Below are 22,293 nucleotides of genomic sequence, written 5' to 3'. Positions count from 1 at the left end.
TGCGGTTCATAGTGCTCCCTGGCGCCACATAGAAATAGGAACGCATGTAGTTGTTGGTGGAGATACTCCGTTGACATCCTGAGGCAGTTGTGATGACACACATTCAACGGCGCAATGACAGCATTGATGAAGTGAACCTCTGATGCGATTTTCGTTCGTAGCGGGGCTGAAAAGGGCCAAGACACGTTGCTGGCTTAGGATCGATAATTCACACGCATAGCGCAAGACGACAGGGACAAAGAAGAATGACGCATACACAGCGCTACCTTGCAAGAAACGTTTTATTCGCGAACAAATATGCTACACATACCATAATATGTTGGTAATAAAAGCGCGGCAAGAACATGTAAAGGTACAGTGCACAATACACACGTGTCATCACTGTCACCGCTCACCTACGTCTAAGCGACGATCCAAGAAAGTTCTTTTTGTTATCGTGACGTGTTACAAAACCTACTATTTTCAAGTTTTGTTTTACACGATAATGGCATAAAAGTTGGTTCCTTAACATGCCTGTTTGCATTTGTTGTTTTGTTGTGAGTCTGTGTAAAACACTAATTGTGTTGGTTTTGCAAACTCTCACTATATTTCCATTTTCTCATCATAATATCACGTTCTGCTTTTCACATACCATTTCTCATGGCTGCAGAAGCTGAACAGCTGCGACAAGATAGAAAGCCACAAGTCTGATGCCTCCAGCCGTCACCACGTTTGCATTTATTCATAATCATAAGGAATAAATATGGAAACATGAAGCCGATATTGGCAGTTTATTTTGCACCATATGACGCTATGCCCATCAAAGTCACACAATATAGTTTGCTATACTCATACAAGCACGTAAATAAAGATTACCTCAACTGCTTAATTGGAAACCACACACCATCTTTTTGCGCTTTCCATATTACTTTGCTGGAAAAGGTGTCTTGTTTTGACGAGTTTTATTGAAATAATGCTAAAATTGAACTATTATTTTTTTTCAGTCGCAGGGCAGAACGGCAAGTATTATTGGACTTGCTTAAAATGAATAGTTCACTATTTTCAACAGTAGTCGCGCAAAACTAGAGCAAGGGCCAAATGAGTAGCTTATTATAGTTGTGGAGTCGCTTGACCCGCCGGCGTGGGTCACGTGAGCCCCATAGGAGTGTTACCGGCAAGCGTCGTGTGACTTCCTCATAAGTGCGGGCGTGATCCTTTGGATAAGAGTCCTTCCACTCTTTTTAGAGGGTTAGGGAACTCTCCTAGAGCTCGCCGACTCTGACCCACCAAGAGAGTCACCGTGACTCTTTAAAGAGAGTCGTATACGTGGCTAGTCGGAACTCTCCGAAACGAGTCACCTATACTCTTTATTTTTTCTCAGAGTGCGCGTTGCAATTCATATTGAGCGTGGCTGTACATACGTGGAATAGGTCTCGTTTTTTGGCAGTTTTATTTTAAAAATAATGACAAAGACTACTTGCTTTGCTGAAAAATTTCAAAATATCAGCATTTTAATAAAATAAAAATTCGGCAGGTCCCACGCGCTTTAGGAATCGGTTTCATGCGAAGCAATCAGCGAGTACTTCTATGGAGTACTTGATGGCTTTCAGCCAAGCGTTACGAGGTAGTCGACGTGTTTTTGTGAGCGTAGTAGCTATGTGCCCATCGTGGGCTTACCAGGCATGTCGAAAACACTGGCGTTTAAAAGGTAACTTATGGTGCGGCGTAACGCCAAGCCGCACCTTTTAGTACATACGTCAGTGTTAGCGAAACTAAGTGCACATTATGGCGCAATAATGTCAATGTCACACGTAACTTTTGTAATGTTTTCCTCCGGGGTCGAGCAATGCTTCAATACAGCTTGCTGAATCATAGGAACGCAAATGTAATGTTTATTAGACTGATATAAAGGTGGAGCCAACACTGGAACCACCGACGTTAATCGGATATCCCGCCTGTATCGTAGGAGTACATGTGTAGTTCTTACTGCTTTCTTCGAAAATTAGATAGCCAGCACCAAAAACACAATTGTCGCTGCAACGCCATTACGCCTGTATAGGCTGTTTTTCCAAACCAGTTTATAGACCTGGCGTGGCTCTGTGGTAGAATTCCTGGATGTAACACAGAATTCCTAGCCTCATTTTTATTCTTTGCATTCGTAGGGTCCACGCTGCCGATGTCGGTTTATCATAACGCCCTCTCATTTAAATTATTAATGTTTGTTCTCGGCGTTTTTCGGTAGATATAAACTACCAATCAACTGTGGCGCATACCCGTACACCACGGCCCGTGGTAAACGGGTATGTGCCACCCTTGTCTGGAGGAAAGGCTTTGACGACGTACGCAACGGGGTTTTCAGGTTCTTCATGTCAAGACCAGACTGTCACATTCGTCAAATCCTCCTACCCTCACCCTCCCATGGCAATTTTGGTCGACACAACGTTAAGGAGGCGATCATGAGAGCACCGAGACGTAGGCATCTGGATAGATAGATAGATAGATAGATAGATAGATAGATAGATAGATAGATAGATAGATAGATAGATAGATAGATAGATAGATAGATAGATAGATAGATAGATGGATAGATGGATAGATGGATAGATAGATGGATAGATGGATGGATAGATGGATGGATAGATGGATAGATAGATAGATAGATAGATAGATAGATAGATAGATAGATAGATAGATAGATAGATAGATAGATAGATAGATAGATAGATAGATAGATAGATAGATAGATAGATAGATAGATAGATAGATAGATGCGCTCAAACTGCCAAAGGTTCGCTAAGAAATGCTTCACGATTAATAATTCTTCTTCCACCGCAACAACAGACGCCGACAGATAAAGTGAAATAAATCCGAGCGCTTCATATGAAGTAGCTTCTGAGAAAATGGCTCTAAAAGATGTCACATGTGCATACAAGTGGCATCCCTTCTCATTTAAAGACATGTGAAATGTCTTCCCTTCGCGTGTACTGCGCGTGAGTTGTCAATCAGAATCACGTAGTCTCTCACGTATCTAAATATAGTCACACCGGTGAAAAGTAGAGCTTAATACTGGGGCCAGGCATCAACTGATTCAGACGTCCGTTTTCTGCGTGTGTGATTTTTCGAGCCAGTTCCGATAGGTCGATTTCAAGTAATGAACTTGCTCAAGGCCGTTTTGCATATCACCGTGACGCAACTCAGCGATATGGTTGGGTGAGATTGTCTGCCATCGACAATATTTCGACAAAAGAGACACAGAAGATATGACAGAACAAGCCAGGAAACAAAGGAAATAAAAAAGAAGCGAAAAAATTATTGATCCCATGATTATATGGCACGCTTCTATTAAATAAATTGTTCAGCATATCTTCTTGTTCAACAAATCATGAAATGTACTTCTTTTCCTCTTTAACTCACGATATCTCAAGATCAACTTTTTTGTTACATTTGGCAATTATCCAAAAACTTGACAAATCAGAAGGTTGATTTTTAACCCGAATAAACTAAGCATCAATACAAAGCTACTGAAGGCTGTGTCCAGATAAGGTCGAACACGAGGTCCCTGTTACTATTCCCGTTTTTGATGAAATTTACTGTACGTCTAGGCATTAGACCAATAATAGTGGTTTCGAAGTTAGTTTTGGGAACAACAATTTTGTTCGCCTGAAAAGAAATGTGTAAATTTTCGCCGCAAAATAAACTTTTCCGCCAATTTCACGATTTCTGTAATTTGAGCGCACCTAGGCAAAGAACGGTGCACTTTTAAAGACGATAGTCTTTCTTGGGGAACTTAAACGCAGAAATTTTGGTCTGTCTTTCTGTCTGTCTGTCTTTCTGTTTGTCGGCACGTCCCTCGATTCAGCCACTCGGCCAAAGTTGAACCACTTGCCCAAGGGCCAGCCGTCTTGAACTGGTATGGCTGTTCATACTTGTGAACGTTGTCGATCAAAAAGTAAATATCATGCATATCTGAGGTGCAACATCTTTAGGTAAGTATTAGGTGGCGTGTTCCTTTAATAGAAAATGCATACATACGTAATTTTAAGGACCCTAGTTTCTTAAGCTGCGCTGAAAATGCATAAGAATGGAAGCTTGAGCGAGTTGGTATGCGTTCATCTTTGTTGAAACAGCGCTCACTAGACGACGACGAAGTAAAAGAAGGCACACGACAGGCAGCGCCTGTCCTGTGCCTTCTTTTACTTCGTCGTCGTCTAGTGAGCGCTGTTTCAACAAAGCTGAAAATGCGATTGTGCTGAAATTTGCCTTCCTCCGTGCCCTTCGCACGAGCTCATTGTTGTGTTTCGGTTTCGGTTCTGTATTGCACTGTACGAATGCCATGGGTTGGTGTTGAAAAACTTTAGTTTTGAGAAGGCCAAGAAGGTGAAAAAAAATATTAAAAAAATGAAAAAGCAGCGTTGTGGGCCGCCTTCAGGCTGCCGGTTGTGGGCGCCGCTCTGGCGTTCCTGTTTTACCCAGGCGACGTGTAAATAAAAGAGTGTGTGGAGAGTACTCGTTGAGTGCGGACGTTTCTCTGCTTCAGCGCTTCGCGCCAAACCGCGTTTTCGGGCTGGCTGGCTTCCCCGCCGGTCGCGTTGGTCACCGCCGGTCTTCGCCTGCTGCTGCGCCGGGACTACCAGCACGCAACACAGCACTCATGTTTCCCGACGTATTGCCAGATGGCGTCCATATCTCACACAGCGCCTCTTCTATCGTCTTTACACGACATTTGCAGCGAAGCACGCAGATACGCGGCCAATTTTTGGTGACGATATTTATTCCTCTCAAAGAACACGTGAAATATAATCTCATTAGCCTATCATTTCCCTTGCTTGTCAAAGCACTTTTAATTAAAAAAGCACTAACGTGGCTGATAGCACAAAATACCTCTATTTCAAGAATTTTTTGCTGCAAACGAGTGAGGATAATAAAAAGCAGCACATATTAACTTTCATACTTGCGCTTTCTTTTAAAATATTTTCCTTTGTTTTATCGCCCATCTTCTCACTCGATAATTTTGCTCAAACAGAAGTGACTTACCAAAAACACCGTTTTGAAAATAGGCTTCTCAAAAAGGCCATTTTTATTTTTTTTAACACGAAAGTGTTTCATGCCAGGGTCCAACAAGACTTCAGTGACGCATTTCCGTCACGGTAATGACGTCAAAAAATTTACACAATTAGACGGCAAAGAAAAACGTTCCGTGAACGGGCCGTCCAACCCACGACCGCTCGATCGTCAACAACACATGCCGGACACGCTCTCGACTACCACGGTCACAGACTGTATACGCTTTACATACGCACCTTTTACATCTACCTTTCTCCCGGTCGGCGGGGTGGTGTTGCCCTCTCGGAGCGGTAAGGCAAAGTAATTCTTCATTACTGTGCCCTCCGCGATTAGCACCTGCAACGCGTTACACGTCCGTCCCATTCGACGCCTTTTCAATAGAAATTCAGTTTTGTAAATGCCTTAACACACCGCCAGGTGGTGATCTTAGATCATGAGTCGTAAAAGCGTCGGCCTCGCTTATAGCATCACGCTAATCCAAACCAAAAATAGCTCTCCGACGCGCGCCTGCCTCACCTGGGAACACCGCGTTCCCTGCTCACGCGCTCGCCCCGAGAAAAATCTCGGCCGGGCTACCGCCCCACGCACGACGCACTTCGCGTTTCCCTCTAGTCCGGCGCTTAGGGTTCAATCACATTTTAACAGGCCGCGGGATGTGGCGACCAAGTTCTGCGTCCAATGTGCGACGCTCTTCTGGCTATGACACCTCGTTCTCTGATTACGCTTTCACCGTTAAATAATACAGCTCCCACAAGGGTTTTTTTTAATCATTTAACATGGACCTTAGTTATCGTGATGGAGATGTACCACCAATCATCAAAATCGGTGCATCCACGTTAAACGGTGCTATAGCTACCAGACATCAATATACATTGTGCAAACTCTCTTATATCAATGTACAGTAAACATTCAGTTACTTCTGTAAGGGCATGCTTTACGTTCGTGTTGTTCCGACTCCTATGACTGAGGGATCAAACTTTTTTGGGGGGAAATCTCTCTGATTCAAGTCAAGGATATCCTCTACCAATCCGCATAAAAAAGCGTTGCATTATTTTTGTTGCTAACAAGTTATAATGTGTCAAATGTGACCAAGTCAGCCTAGCGGCCGTGTCCTTCCTTATGCACCGAAACTCGGACCTGGATTGTTCAAAATACTTGTACGTGACAAACCCACAGCAGCAGCCGCTTGATGCTGGGGGCGCTCACGTTAGATGAGTGCCGCTTCGACTGCGGATGAGCTCCGCTTGCGCGACAAAATACGCTCAGAGGACGAACGAGAGAAGGAATGCATGGCTGTGAAAGTTTAAGGCTGTTAAGTGCCAAATAAGGCCATGTAATACAACGAAAACTCTGCCGGCAATATTGCAGCCAATTAAGGTACAGACAATTTGATGTTAACAGACTTACACACTTCATTGAGAAACATGTGGAGAGCTTAAAGCTGGCACCAAGCACGAACCTTTAGAGACGTCCGTTTTGTGCATGTGTGATTTTTCGAGCCTTTCCGATAGTTCCATTTCAAGTAATAACTCAGAATTTCTAAAAAAAAAGATTAGACTGAAACACCACACTAGTTCCGCAAGTCGTGATTGCACCCTACAACACAATTTTCTACATTGGTTGACAAGTTCTTGTGCGGTGAGGAATCAATGCGGAAGCCTGTGAAATCAGCGATGCCATTAGTGCAATGAAACTCCCCAACAACGCCGGAGCTTTTGCACAAAACGCGTCAGTTATAATAATGTCAGCCAGAAGCTTTTGGAGGCACTTTGAGACAGCTGGCTGTCATGTGTTTCTTTTTTTGCGATATCAAAGTTCCATATTGCAGTTCCGTTTCGTGAGTTTTCTTGCTGAGAAAACTTCTTGCTCGGCAGCTTCCGCCTCAATCGAGGACGGCCGGCCATTATAAAACTGTTGGATTATCGCGAAAATGTATTGATATTGAAAGCATGTTCTAAATTAAAAAGTTCTGCTATTTCAGTCACTGCAGATTATTCAACAAGAATTAGAGATATTAGGAGAAAATTGTGGCAGAGTTCCCTCTTGGAGAGAAAAAATGGAGTGACGGCAAAACATGTTTTTCATAAGTATATGATAGGCGACGCCATGTTTGATTGGGATGAAGCCACTGAGAAGCGTCAGAAAATCACTAGAAGAGGCAAGTGACCACAGCGGAAAAAGGTAACCACAACAATTTTAAATAATAACTGTCGAAGTATTGTCAACAAAGTAGTACTGCTCGAAACTCTTTTGGCTTTGCATGACGCTGAACTTGTCGCACTAAAAGAAACCTGGTTGGCTGATGATATATTCGACAGCGAAATAACTCCAAAAGGTTACAATGTATTTCGTAAGGATCGCAACAGAAGAGGTGGGGGAGTCGCGATCATATTTAAGGCTTCGCTTCAGTTGATTAGAATGCCCGATATACCGGATGTAGAAGCTTTGTTTTGTAAAGTTTATGTGAATAACGCAAGGTATGTACTTGGAGCTTACTATCGACCACCTTTCTCTTCGGCTTATGGTCTTGAGCAACTCCGGTCTTATATGCATTGCCATGATAAAATTGAAGATGGGCTAATCCTAGCTGGTGACTTCAACCTTCCTAACATTGAGTGGGATATTTTTACGACTCCGTCTTCCAAATCTCCTGAATCTGAAGCACTCGACATTGCCTATGAGTTCGATCTCCTACAGGTTGTAAATGAACCTACAAGAAAATACAATAACTCTGACTCGGTGCTAGACCTATTCTTTTAAGTGGTAAAATAGGAAATGACACTTTGGTTCAAGTAACGAATGGCATCTCGGACCACCTTGCTGTAGCGTTCATTTTAAAATGCACAAAATTACGTCACCATTACGAACACAAAATATTCCCTAATTTGGCTCACGCAGACAATGAATCTATAATTGATGAGTTGAGCTTCATCTATGAAAGTTTTCAAAACAATACGTGCAGTGTCAACGAGCTGTGGATTCTTTTTAAATAAATTGTGCAAGATTGTATACAGCGCTTTGTGCCTAACTTACCTAAAACACCTCTGCGCAGGAATCCTTGTATTATTCGAGAGAATATGTACATATAAAGCGCAAACGTAAAAGGTTAAAAGAGAAAAAGTCCTTAAAACCAAACTGTCATCAAACTAAGAATGACATTGATAAGGTATCAGAACAGTTAAAAGAACAAATTTCACAAGATAAAGAAAAATATTTTGGGGTAACTCTACCAGCTTTCATAAAATCATCTCCCCAAAAGTTTTGGACAACGATTCAACAACATTATAATCGCAGTGGCACATTTATGATGCAAGGAAGATCTGAAAGCAACGAAAAGGTCATTGCTTCTAAATTCAATAGCCAATTCAAAAGTGTCTTCACTCAAGAGAACGGACGTCTGCCAGAATTTGTAATGTCAGTACCTCAGATGCCTAATATAGAAATCTCGGAACAAGGCATTCTAAATATATTGTTAAAGCTGAATGTTAAAAAGTCAGCTGGACCTGACGGAGTACCTAACACCTTTTTGAAGGGGTACGCAGAATGGTGCTCTTATTTTTTGCATGTGCTTATCACGAGGTCTTTTAAAAAAGGTGTCTTGCCGGACGACTGGAAAACTGCCCCAATCAAGCCCATTCATAAAGCCGGTGAAAAAAAAAACGTATTACAAATTACCGCCCAATAGCACTATCAACAGCATGCATGATTCTAGAACATATAGTTCATAAGCACATAACCACTTTTCTTGAAGAACATAAAGTACTAACAAATGCCCATCACGGTTTCTGACGGGGATATTCTACCACTACACAGTTATTTGGTATTATACATGATTTCGGAGAGGCTTTAAATAAAGGGAAGGAGCTGGACGTAATCTTTATGGACTTTAGAAAAAGCATTTGTTTAAGTGGCGCTCAAAAAATTCATTCATAAACTAAGCCATATAAACAACAATGCAGAAATAATAAATTGCAGTAGGGCTTATCTCTCAAATCGCCGCCAGTTTGTATCATTCAATCTGTTTTCTTCCGAAAGTGTGTCATTTGATTCTGGCGTTCCGCAGGGATCCGTTCTCGGGCCTTTGCTATTTCTATTGTTTATAAACGACATTGTTAAAGACATTTCAACGAATATTAGGTTGTATGGAGATTACTGCGTTTTGTATCAAACTGTGAGATCTGTACAGGATCAGGCGAGGTTAAGTGATGATTTTGGGAAGACTATTTTATGGTGTAAGCAGTGGCCAATGATTATCAATTTTGGAAAAAACTGTTTTTAAGTGAATCACTAACAAAAGAAAACACTGCCCTTTACATATTCTACTGGTGATCAAGTTCTCTCTGAGGTTGAGCACTACGAATATTTAGGATTGCTAATTACTAACACACACTCCTGGAACACACATCTAGATAATGTTGTAGGCAATGCCCTGAGGGAGTTGTTCGTTTTAAGGCGTACACTCAAGTTGGCTACCCCTCAAGCGCGTTTGCTTGCTCACAAATCAATTATCCGCCCTACGCTAGAGTATGCGTGATAAATTGGGACCCCTACAGAAAATCAAACATCGAAAAATTAGAAAGAGTACAGAGAAATGCTCTAAGATTCCTTTACAACTCATACGGTCGCAGCTCTATTAGCGAAACGTTAAAAAAAGGCAGTTTGCCACCTGTTACTGAAAGAAACCGCCTTTGTAGACTGAAATTCTTTTATCAGTAGGTAAATGGTCATTACAAATCTAGCACATCACATATCTTGATTCCATCTATAGGTTACGCAACTAGAACCCGACATTCACAAACAATCCAGCTTTTATGCAAAGAGTCAATTCCTTTAAATATTATTTCTTTCCTCGCACAATAAACGATTGTAATAACCTGTTCAACGAAGCTCTAACCCAAAAATCTTTGGTATCCTTTGAAGAGCATTTGATCTTAATGGTTTGTACCCTGTTCATTCTGCATTTACTTGTTTGTTCGTTTTTGCCCAAATGTACGTTGCTTATGTTTGTATACCACACTGCTATGGTCTAAGTTAGACCACAGTATTTAAAAACAACCATACATGAATAAAAATCAACGCTCGCCCCAAGCTCCTCTAGGTAGTCTTTGAACAAGCATTTTGCTCTGGCTTTGAAAGGCATTACACATTTTCCTGAATTTTGTTTATTTTCTGTTTTGCAATGTTTCGTTTCTATTATCTGTCATTCCTCTTACCAACTTCCCTTGCACGAGGGAGCCAGTGAGTCACGGTAAACTGCCTTTGTTGACATACATTTCCTTTCCATCCTCAAAAGTTTAATCTTGGTGTAATTCCCACGGCACACGCGGCAATTACAGTGCATATTGATGTTATATATATATATATATATGATGGAGTGAAAGTCAATGGATCCGGTGGAAAATGCGGCAGAAAAAGATGTCGACAAACGTTCGAAACACAGGTTTTACTAACGTTTCGGCAGGAAGGCCTCCCAGGTATATATACTATGACGTCTCAGTCGTAACGAGGTTTCTTTGGTCGCGACGTCGAGAGCGAACAAGCGCCACGGCCACGATGATCAAGAGCACACACCCGAAGACGATGATGATGAAAGGCAAACGCGTGATGATGATTACAATATTACAGAGATGAGGAAGAAGTGCATAATAGATGCCTACACTAATTCCCCCCACGTGGAAGCGGCCAGCCTGGCCGCTGCAAGTCAAGGCGACGAGGAACGTCGCGTGAAGTGCTTCATCCGAGAAACGTGAACAATCTCGGTACTGCGGTAACGGCGGTCAGTAGGGACGACAAGTGGTGTCACGCGATAGTTTACAGGAGAAGTCTGCTCCAAAACTATGTATGGGCCGATAAACCGAGGCTGGAACTTGTCACACAGACCAGGTGTGCGAAGTGGTGTCAAAAGCAACACCTCGTCACCAGGTCGGAAGTCGACAACGCGATGAGATGTGTCGTAGACGAGCTTCCTGGCTTGTTGCGTGGCTTGTGTGTTCATGCGAGCGCGCTGGCGACACTGCGCAAGTCTCGAAATATATTCTTCGGAAGAAGTCGGGGATGAATGGCCATTGCAGGTGAAGAAAGAAACGTCGAGAAAAAATGTAGGCGAACGCCCGTAAACGAGATAAAACGGTGAGTAGCCGGTTGTGCGTTGAACGGCCGTGTTGTAGGCGAAAGTGAGAAATGGTAGCAGTTTATCCCAGTTTTTGTGGTCGGGTTGAATGTAGACGGCGATCATATCGGCAAGGGTTCGATGAAATCTTTCGGTCAGGCCGTTGGTTTGAGGATGGTAGCAAGACGCTGTCTTGTGTGTAGTGCCAGAAGCGCGTAGGACTTCACTTAACAGTTGTGATAAGAATGCCCTTCCACGGTCGCTCAGGAGTACTCTGGGAGCACCATGACGCAGAATTATGGCGTGAAGGACGAAGTCAGCAACTTCCGAAGCTGAACCAGTAATCACTGAAGTCGTCTCAGCGTAGCGCGTGAGGTGGTCCACGGCAGTCACTATCCATCGATTTCCAGCGCCAGTGATGGGAAGAGGCCCATAGAGGTCGACACCTACGACCTCGAATGGTGTTGTGGGGCACGGAATTGGCTGTAATTGGCCGGCAGGAGCAGATGTCGGAAGTTTGCGACGCTGGCAAGAAGAGCAGGAACCTACGTACCTTGCTACGCTGGTTGAAAGGCCAGGCCAATAAAAACGGCTTCGAATGCGGTCGTGGGTTTTGTGGAAGCCAAGATGGCCAGCTGTCAAATCGTCGTGAAAGGCGTTAAGAACATGATGTCGAAGAGAGCGTGGTAAAACGGGCACCCAGAGTTGACCGTCAGGGTGGTAAATGTGACGATACAGAACACCATTCTCCAGCTTAAATTGCGAGAGTTGACGACGAAGCCGCGCGTTAGGTGGACGGGATGCTGCAGAGAGGTGATCTATAATGCGCCGGTAGTACGGGTCAGCCAGCTGGCGAGAGCTGAATGGTTGATCGTCATCGGCTGGTAGCTGGTCCATCGAGGCGAGCGAGGTAACTGAACTAGAAGGTTCGTCCGAGCAGGTGTTGTCGAAAACGGTTGCGGGAGCGTCGAGCGGAGCGGTAGGTAGTGGGCAACGAGAAAGAGCGTCGGCGTCTTGATGTTTTTTGCCAGACTTGTAAATGATGTCGAAATCATACTCTTGGAGACGTAGAATCCACCGACCCAAGCGTCCGGAGAGGTTCTTTAGTGTAGAAAGCCAGCATAAGGCGTGGTGGTCCGTAACGATGGTGAAATGACGGCCGTGCAGATAAGGGCGAAATTTCTGTACTGACCAAACCACAGCCAGGCACTCCTGCTCAGTGATCGTATAATTCTTCTCTGAAGGGGTCAGTGCGCGACTAGCGTATGCAACGACTCTCTCGCGGGAAGAGTCGTCGCGTTGGAGAACAGCACCTATACCGCGGCCGCTAGCGTCTGTGTGCAGGAGAGTCGGTGCGGTCTCATCAAAATGGCATAGTACAGGGTCTGACGTGAGGGCTCCCTTCAGCAGGTCAAACGCCGATTGACATTCGTCGGACCAGACAAATGGTACATCGGAAGCAAGTAGCTTGTGCAGGGGCGCAGCCATCGAAGCGAAGTTCCGTATAAAACGACGAAAATAGGATGCCAGACCAAGAAAACTTCGCAAATCTTTAGGCCTTTCGGGGCGAGGGAAGTGAAGGACCGCAGCAATCTTGTCAGGGTCAGGGCGAATTCCGTCCTTGCTCACGACATGACCGAGAACCTTGATGGATTTGCTGGCGAAACGGCATTTCTTGGTGTTGAGTTGTAGACCAGCGGTGGCGAGGCATGTTAGGACTTCATCAAGGCGTTGCAGGTGCTGAGAAAATGTTGATGAAAAGATGACAATGTCATCAAGGTAGCAGAGGCAAGTCTTCCATTTCAGGCCACGCAGCACGATGTCGATCATGCGCTCAAAAGTCGCGGGTGCATTGCAGAGCCCGAAAGGCATCACGTTGAATTCGTAGAGTCCGTCGGGAGTTGCAAACGTTGTTTTTTCTTTATCATCTTCGTGCATGGGAATTTGCCAATATCCTGAACGCAAGTCGAGGCTTGAAAAGTATTCCGCGCCTTGTAGGGAATCAAGGGCGTCGTCAATGCGTGGCATGGGGTACACGTCCTTGCGAGTGATCTTGTTAAGCGCCCTGTAATCAACGCAAAAAAATTGAGGGACACTTAAGCTTCGCCTTTAAGAGTTGAACGCGATAGCGAAATCAACTTCAATCACTAAGTGCATACTTATTAATGTGTATTGTTACACACACACACAGACACACACACGCGCGCGCGCGCGCGAATGGTACAAGTTTTTGATCTAAAGCGAGAGTCGCATGGCCTCCAAGATACACGCCGAGCCCCCGCCATCTCGGAGGCCATAAACAGTAGAGACATATTTCTCACAATGCCTCACAGATGGCAGCACATTGTCTAGCGTTTGCTGTTTCCTTGATCAACGCCTCCTCTAGAAAACTAGCGTTGGCTTGAAATGTTTTCCGCTAGATGGACATAGTTGTCCATTTTTAGAGCTGTTTGAAAGTTCGTGTGTGTTTTTAGCGGCGATGGCTGCACTATCCCGGCCTTTTTTGACGTAGTTTGATGGCCTCGCCTATGCGCCTACAAATCGCCGAATGGGCTCGTTTTCGTCGTGAAACCTGCCGAACAAAATGCGTTAAGGAGACTCCTTCCACTACATGGCATTTATGTAGTGTTTTTTTCCGAAGCAGCTGCAAGTAACATCGTGGCTTTGCGGTAGGACACCTGCTTGCCACGCGAACGGCCCGGGTTCGATCCTCAATTAAACCGAAAATGGTTGTTGTTTCTTTTATTTGCTTCTTTCTCAATTTTTCGGTCACGGACGATTTTTCGCTCACAACCAACGGTGCCGACGCCGACACCGGAATTTCTGCGCCACGAGCTCTCTAACGCTCTCGCGTTAAAACGCACGGAACCATCCTTTTTCCGGACCAAGACAACAGGCGACGACCAGGGGCTAGCTGATGGACGGATTACCTCTCGTTGGAGCATGTCAGCGACGTTTTCTTCGATGATCTTGCGCTCAGCAAGAGACACGCGGTATGGGCGGCGGTGCACAACAGATGTTCCCTCTGTCTGAATGCGATGCGCTGCAGCGGTAGTCTGGCCCAACGTCGAGGAGTAGGCGTCAAAAGAATCGGTGTGTTTTGTTAACAAAGCAAGCAGCTGCTGCGCCTGCGTAGCGGATAAATCATCGCTGAGGAGTGCAGTAAAGGGAGAGGAAGAAGCAGGCTCAGAAGTTGGAGGGTCGTTGGTAGAGGCAGGTGTAAGTGGCGCCACGCTTACAGGCTCAGCATCGGCAACGCAGGCCACCGTGGTACCCTGTGGAAGGAGAATTTTCTCCGATGTGGCGTTCATGACCATGACGAGCGCGGAGCCGTTGCGAAAGCGAACCACACCTGACGCAATAGCTATGCCTTTGGTAAAGCAATGGGATGAAGGGGACACCAAGACATCACCGTGGTCGATGTCCTTAGACGTAAGGGTCACAATTCGCTCTTGACGTGGCGGTAGTTCGAGATCTTCCGTAGCGAACAGACGAAGTGGCTTGTAGGTGTCGTCGTCTAACATGGAGTCTGTGTCTGTAAGGTGTAGAACACGTTGCCCACAACAAATGGCGGCCGAAGCAGAAGATAGAAAGTCCCATCCTAAAATTAGCTGGTGAGAGCACTTGGTTAACACTGTAAACTGGATGTAATGAAGGATGTCATCGATAAAAACACGGGCAGTACAAAGAGCGGAAGGGCGTATGGTGTTCCCCTGGGCTGTGACTAGCGTGGGTCCATTATAGGGCGTCGTGACTTTCTTGAGGCGTTTACACAAATCAGCATGGGTCACAGAAAATGTCGCACCGGTGTCCACCAAAGCATCGACGAGAACTCCTTCCACTATGACAGAAAGCATATTGAACGGGCGTGCTGGAGGAATTTCAGTTCTACTTCGGAATGCAGTTTTCCCTCCAAAAACTGCATCACTTAGTTTTCCGTACGGTCGGCAGTGGTGAACGAGGCAGGGCGGAGCGGAGAGAAGGAGCGACGAAAGGGCGAAGGTGATCGGCGTCTTGCGGACCGGTACGTACTCCGTGCGTCAGTCGATGCGGGCGGAGATGGAGACAGCTGCGGAAGGGACGAATAACGCCGGCCGTAAGAATCCCCAGTGGAGAAATCACGTTCTCGCATATCGTAACCACGACGCTCGTCCTGCTGGCGCTTGCGGCAGAAACGTGAGATATGCCCGCGATATCCGCAATAATAGAACGTTGGGCGGGACGAACGCCAAGGCGGGTAGTAGAGGGCGTTCGGTGCACCGGAGGATACTGCAGTCAGGTGGGTAGATGAAGATTCAGATGGCATCGACCGGAGGTGGACCGGCGGCGCAGCAGCAACAGACGCGTACGATGGTAGCGGCAACGTTGAATTCACGTTGCTGGGAGGCGCGGCAGCAACGTGCGCGTACGTCGGTGGGCGAGAAGCATCTGGTGGGACGTGCGTTGGACAGGTCAAGGATGTTAGTTCCTCCCTGATGATGTCTCGCAAGGCCGTTGCTGAAGGCTGTGCAGGGGACTGTGAAGGTGGGGAGAAGCCCATTGACCGCAGTTCTTCGCGTATGAGCTCCCTGATCATGTCGCGTAGGTCACGGTCCGCCGTAGGACGGTGTTCGACAGTGGCCGGTTGTAGGCGGACGGAGTCAAGTTCATCGAGGCGCTGACACGTTGTGACGACGTCAGCGACAGTAGACGGATTCTGAGCAGCGAGGGCATTGAAGGCAACAGGCCCTATACCCTTCAGAATGTGGCGTAGTCTGTCTGACTCCGTCATCGATGAGTTGACACGCCGACAGAGCGCAAGAACATCCTCGATGTACGATGTGTATGACTCGCCGGGATGTTGTGTGCGAGCATCGAGGGTCCTCTTCGCGAGAGCGGATCGGACGGCAGGTGTCCCGAAAACTTGGCGAAGCTGCTGCTTGTAGCCTGGCCAGTCGGAGAAATCAATCTCATGGTTGAAGAACCACGTCTTCGCAACACCCGTGAGATAAAGGGAGACGTGACGGAGCTTGTGAGGATCGTCCCACAGATTAGTGGCGCTTACTCTTTCGTAATTGTCAATCCAGTCCTCGACATCATCTCCGCGGAGACCGGATATACCTGGGATGCAGACGACAAACTTAGTACTCTCTATAAAGCAATGGAAAAGAAACTGGGGTTGCTTTATAGACAGTACCACGCTTGACGTCTGCATGCCAGCTCGTTGGGCATGGACTGAATATTGCCGCTGTGTGTGCTCATGCCGCTTGAGTTACGTCGGCGAAAAGCTGGTTGAGACGCAAACTTTCAAAAAATATTTCTCAAGTTAAAAACTTAATACCCTTTTGCCACTTTACCAATGTTCAGCTAATACATAGGGCTTTCAAATGAAGTATCGTGCATATTTTTAGTTCCACCAACAAGGCAACCTTTTTGATGCTGAATACAGAGCTTTTCTCAAAAAAAGTGAGATTTGCATTTTTTTCAGATGATCTGCTACACCTTCATCGACTAAATTATTTTCCTTTTGTAGTATGTTGAACAGGCCATCAGTACAAAATGCATATCTGCCCTTCCTGTTTGCCTTGTGCCTGTAAAAAAATATCAAGCTTTGCAAATTTATTCAATTTTGCTCGTGCGAAAGGCCTCGAAGAATTGATATACATAAATAAGTCATTATTTTTGTAGTTGCATCACTTGATTAGCTTGCCAGAAATACCATTTTATCGAAAGCATCCCACAAACGTCCTTTGAAAAAAATTGTTGTTTGATGCCCTTTAGCTCAGTCGGCGCAAAGTATACAAACTCTCACAAACAGGTGGGAATATTTTTGGCAACAGAAACAAACGAGCAGAACAAGTTTCGAACTTCAAGAAAATCTGGGAAATTTTTTCAGCCATATTTGTGATGGTCGGAAAAACGCTGAATGATTTGGCATGGAATGACCCATTTAAATGGACCTGTGTTTTGTCACATCTGGCCTGGTTTTAAATATTCATTTGAGAGAATTTGCTGTAAGTTTCGAGGATGGAAGACTTAAATTTTTATGAGCCTACATGTGATGAAAAAGTAGTAAACACTATGAACTAGCAGTCGTACCTCATTTTTTGCAGATGTGTTCAAGACGGGGCAAATTAACTTAACAAACTAACCTCTCCCGCTTTTCTGTCATGTATTTTTCAACATGTAATGAGAATAACAGTGCGCTGCACCTTAAGTGCCAAGCTCAGAGGGGAACTTAGCAAGCAGAATCTTACTTTCCTTTATATTTTGCGCTGTTTCAAAAGCTTTTCAAAAATAAAAAGGAAAAGAAGTCAACCAAGAGTGTTTAGTAAAACTTTTAATAACGGGGAGAGGGAAAGCCTACTGGACTTCTTTATTTATGATACTTTTCAGGAAGACACTTTCGGTGAAGCAGAAAGAGTTATAGCCCACCTGTTTGTGTACAAGATGGTCGATTGTGAGACAACTTTCCTGTGTTTACAGTGTACAACATCGATGATCTCATAGATCTACCAGCACTTGGCCAAAGACTGGGACTGGTGCAGTGTTATTCGAAATACTGGATGACACCTTCCGAAACCGTATGCATTTGAAAATGTTGCGCTGCCTAAAAGACGCTAAATGGAAACGAAATAATTTATTCAGCTTAAATCGTGACATGTTTACAGAATGCGTACATATCTGCTATGTTTTTATTTATTTCGTGGAATATCCAGTTTTTGGTTCTCGTCTGCCAATCCATCAGCCACAATGGGCGACTTCAAGGGCAGAGCATTTGATTGCTTAATTGCAATATAGCTTTCGAGCCAAGGTAATCCGATTCATGCAACATGTGCAATGTGTTTATTTATGCAATGTGAGCCATAATCTCAGGAAATAAAGATGACGAGGAAGAGCACATTTGGTGAGAATACATGGCACGTAAATATTCTAACCGTAGGAGCTCTATTACTGCATAACAGTAGCACACACCATCTCTCCAGGCGCGACTTCCCGAGCCCGAACATGTGCCACACTCAGCGGTGAATTTCAAAAGTACCCCAGATAACTTAGTGTCGCAAGAAGAGAAGCGACGAATTGACTTCCTTGCAAATTCCCCTCTGTTTCATATGTTTGGTGAAAGCTATGAAACTGGCAAACATGCTTCGTTGATTCGAAGCCGTATTGTCTACACAACTATGCGGACTTCAATTGTATATCTGAGAATGCTGGCGTCAGGCGTTCACATTTTCTCCAAAGAGATTGAATACAGGAGTAGCTATACGCGCATATGTCTTTCAGACCTCATACAAAGCTTGTTTACAAGATGAAATCGCCGAGGCTAAATATTTTTATGGCCCATCCTATAGCGTTCGAGAGAAAAGGCATAGTTTGGTTCGAACTGAGTTTAACGACCCAAAGCGACTAAGAGGATGAAATATATTTCCTCATCTCCACTGTTTCAAGACGCGCATTGCTGCTTGAGTTCTATTCACTGGACAGAGCCTATTGTCCTACATACCTCGGTCAGCTGTTCAATCGTGTCTCTTTGTAAAAGGGTGCTCGAAGAAAACACGCGCTCGCTTTATGAGCGTCTATGCGAGAAGAATTACTTCAAAACAGAGATTAAGATAAAAAAAGATATATGCAGAGGCGCGGTTCATAATGCTCACTGCCGCCACATAGAAATAGGAACACATGTAGTTGTAGGTGGAGGCAATCTCTTGACATCCTAAGGCAGTTGTGATGGCACGCATTCGACTGCACGATGACAGCATTGACGAAGTGAACCTCTGATGCGATTTTCGTTCGTAGTGGGGCTGAAAAGGGGCCAAGACACATTTCAGTATTAGAATCGATAATTCATACACGTAGCGCAACACGACCGGGACGAAGAAGAATGACGCATACACAGGGCTACCTTGCAGCTAAACGTTTTATTCGTGATCAAATATGCTATCCACACTATAACGATATGTTGGTAGTAAAATCGCTGGAAGGACATGTAAGGGTACAGTGGAGAATACGCTCGTGCCATCACTGTCACCGCTCGCCTACGTCTAAGCGACAATTCAAGAAAGTACTTTTTTCGTTATCCGAACGTGCGAGCGAACCTAAATTTTCACGAAAAACAACACGCAAAGAAAATAACACTCGATGACGCGCACCTCAGAAACACCTGACAAATCTGCGTTTGTTTCGTGCTGAAACGACTGCCGGAAATGCTTGTCAACTGACAGTGGTCCACCATAACGACAACGCTCAGCGCTAAACATGAGCATTTTAAAATCCACTATGGTTCTACGTTACAACCTTCCTTAAATGGACGACAACTGATTTTTCTCGACCCATTTTCTTACGGCGCGACAGAAAGCTCACCGTTCGCAGAGTTTGTAACTGCAGTAGGTAATCCCAAAAGCACGTAGTTATTTTACAAGCAGTATTTTTTTATCTGAAAGGCTAAAAACACGGACGTACCTTTCCTCCAGCAACGCTGAGAATTGATAGCGATGCCGCCAGCCCTTGTCGCGATTTGTGAAAGCTATGGTTGTTCTGCTTTCTCAGGAGTTCCGGTAAGTAGTCTTAACCACCTTTACTGAGATCTCTTCAACTATTTTTGAAAATAACAAGCTGTTACAATGAGATGATGTGGCATCATACACCTTCCCTGTATTTGTACCGCGTTGTATGCGCATGCGTCCAAGGTTGTCTGCGCCTGTGTCATGGATGGCTTGTCCAGGCGTCGTTACTCTATCGATGCACGAGCCAAGTCATCGAAAACGTCACTGCGCATATGGGCGGCCACGCCGAGTAGCAGCGCGCGTCATTTCTGAGAGGAAGTGTAGGTAGGAAAACTATCTCCCTCCAAAATCTCAGCGGCCTGGAAACTGCGTGCATGGTTGCATGAGCACGCTAAAATGCTGCTCAATACGCGCTGACAAGCACGGGATCTTTACGTCACGCGAAGGCAGAGTGATTTAATGCATACTAATAACGCAGGCCTATATGCACATTCTCATGGAGTAATATATATTTTAATATACAGAAACAAACAATATTTCAATACTAACAAAAAAAATTGTCGACCGCGTAGAGCAGTCAGCGGTCACGTGGCCGGGTTCATCGGCTGCTTCTTGTTTTTGCCGCCAGAGGCGCCACAGGTCATGTTTTTGCGACTTTCAATTAAGAAATAAAAATATATATCCATCTCTAACGAAAAAAACAGGGTTGGTTTGAGTCAATGCGACGGACAATGTTTCTTGTTCATTGTCTTTGTTTCTTGTTCATTTCATGTTCAGGGCAGTTGCCGGTCCCTTTAAAGGAGTCCTGACACAAATATTTTCGCCCCGCGTTGTTTTGCTACAAGGTGTTGCTGGGGGCCTGTTAGTCATTACACGGCACACCGTTTGCTTCAGCGCGCGACAGATAATTAATTACAAGCTCCTCATTGCCGACACAGCCTCAGTTTCGGTTTGACAGAGCTCCAAAAACGACAAGCCGCCGGGTGCAACTATCACCACACAGCGAGCGAAACGCTCGGTCACGTGAGCACGCAGAACAGTGACGCATTGCCGCCCGGGCAGCAAAGGGAAATCAAGAAGTCATTGGGAGCAGGAAACGGGAAAGCGGTAGTGCCGCCAAACACAAAACTTTCAACGCGTGCGCCGCGGCCACACACTCACGAGCAGCCATCGAGCAGACACCAACAGCGCAGCGGCTAGGCGAGCTCGTCAAAACAGAAATGGCGGCTACGATGTCATCATAAATTGTAGCGGCTGCAACGGTTACGTAGGGGAAGTAGGGGGGTCACCTCGGGTCACCTCCGAGGGTGTCAATGCACCAGGTGCGGCCTATAATGCTGGATCGCGCTCGCGAACTTCAAAATTCATATAAAATGCCTCCTAAGCTTTATTCGCTGTCGATATTTTGCAGATGGTACACGCACGTACACGGGAATCGATCCAGCACGCTATCTCGGCCACGAAATTTCTTGTCAGTACCCCTTTAAGATTGCTCATTCAGTCTCTCAAGCGGGTGACGTTATACTGCTTCGCGCTACACATAAAAAACACAATCAAGTGCCATTCGGTTCCGCTCGACAAACGCGACTACTCTTTCAAAATTAGCTGTGGTACAAGTCTTCACTCACGGCTAACGTGATTCATTTTACGCAGTTATCTCACCCCCATGCGGGTCACTGCCTCCTCACAAGTTACTCTTAAAGGGGTACTGACACCTTTTTTTCGAAGGCGAGTTTACTCTGCTATACAAATGTCCTGTATGCAGAGACGGCTCTGAGCAAGAGTGAAGCTCAGCAAATGCTTATAAGATTATTTATTTCGATATTAAATCAATTTTTCCATGGCGCACCTACTGTCATCGACACTAGCTTGACGCCAGGCTACAGTGTAAATTCTGGTGACTTCACGCAGTAGTCTGGCTAGTTGTGAGGACGTCAGTTGCCAAAACTTCCAAAATGGCCGCTTGTGCGTCACCAACGGAGCCACGGTGCGGAGCTGCCGTGGAAACGTCACGATAATTGTGCGAGCACGTGATGAAAATCTCATACCGTGTTGTGACGTCAGGGTACAATAGGAACCGAAACTAGCTTTTAAAAACATAGTGTAATTACTTTTTTAGTGCGCACCTGCGCTTAGCACTACCATTTCAGGGCTCTTACAACAACTGAAAAATATTCATGTGAGTACCCCTTTAACGGCTTACACATACCTCGCTTAAAAGAGCACAGAGACGAGGACATCAGCCTTTGTACTCCCGTGCAAGTCTTGCTTTTTTCCGTTGAAAAGGTCTGCTAGGAGAGAGTGGCCGCAACAGTCGTGGCAGCCAACAGAAACTATATATATATATAAATAGTAAATTAGGGTGCTTTTAGTTATAACTCTAACGTCATCCTAAAGGTGTTTCTAAGTCTTACATCTTGCAGAAGAACATGGTCTTATGGGGGGAATGGAATGAGAGTTTGCTTTTACATGCGCTAACTTATCCTTAAAGTCCCTATGGCGGCGATACACCACCTTTCGTTATTTGCGAAACGCTGTTCTATGGCTCTTGTTTCTTGCTAATGTTGTTTGATTAAACGTACATGGCACGCACATTGAGAAAAATTACCGAAAGTAGTCGCAGAGCATTTTAATGTAGCAGGACACAACTTCGGCGAT

This window comes from Rhipicephalus sanguineus, chromosome 9, assembly GCF_013339695.2.
Source record: "Rhipicephalus sanguineus isolate Rsan-2018 chromosome 9, BIME_Rsan_1.4, whole genome shotgun sequence".
Taxonomy (NCBI): Eukaryota; Metazoa; Arthropoda; class Arachnida; order Ixodida; family Ixodidae; genus Rhipicephalus; species Rhipicephalus sanguineus.
This window is presented reverse-complemented; position numbering follows the sequence as displayed.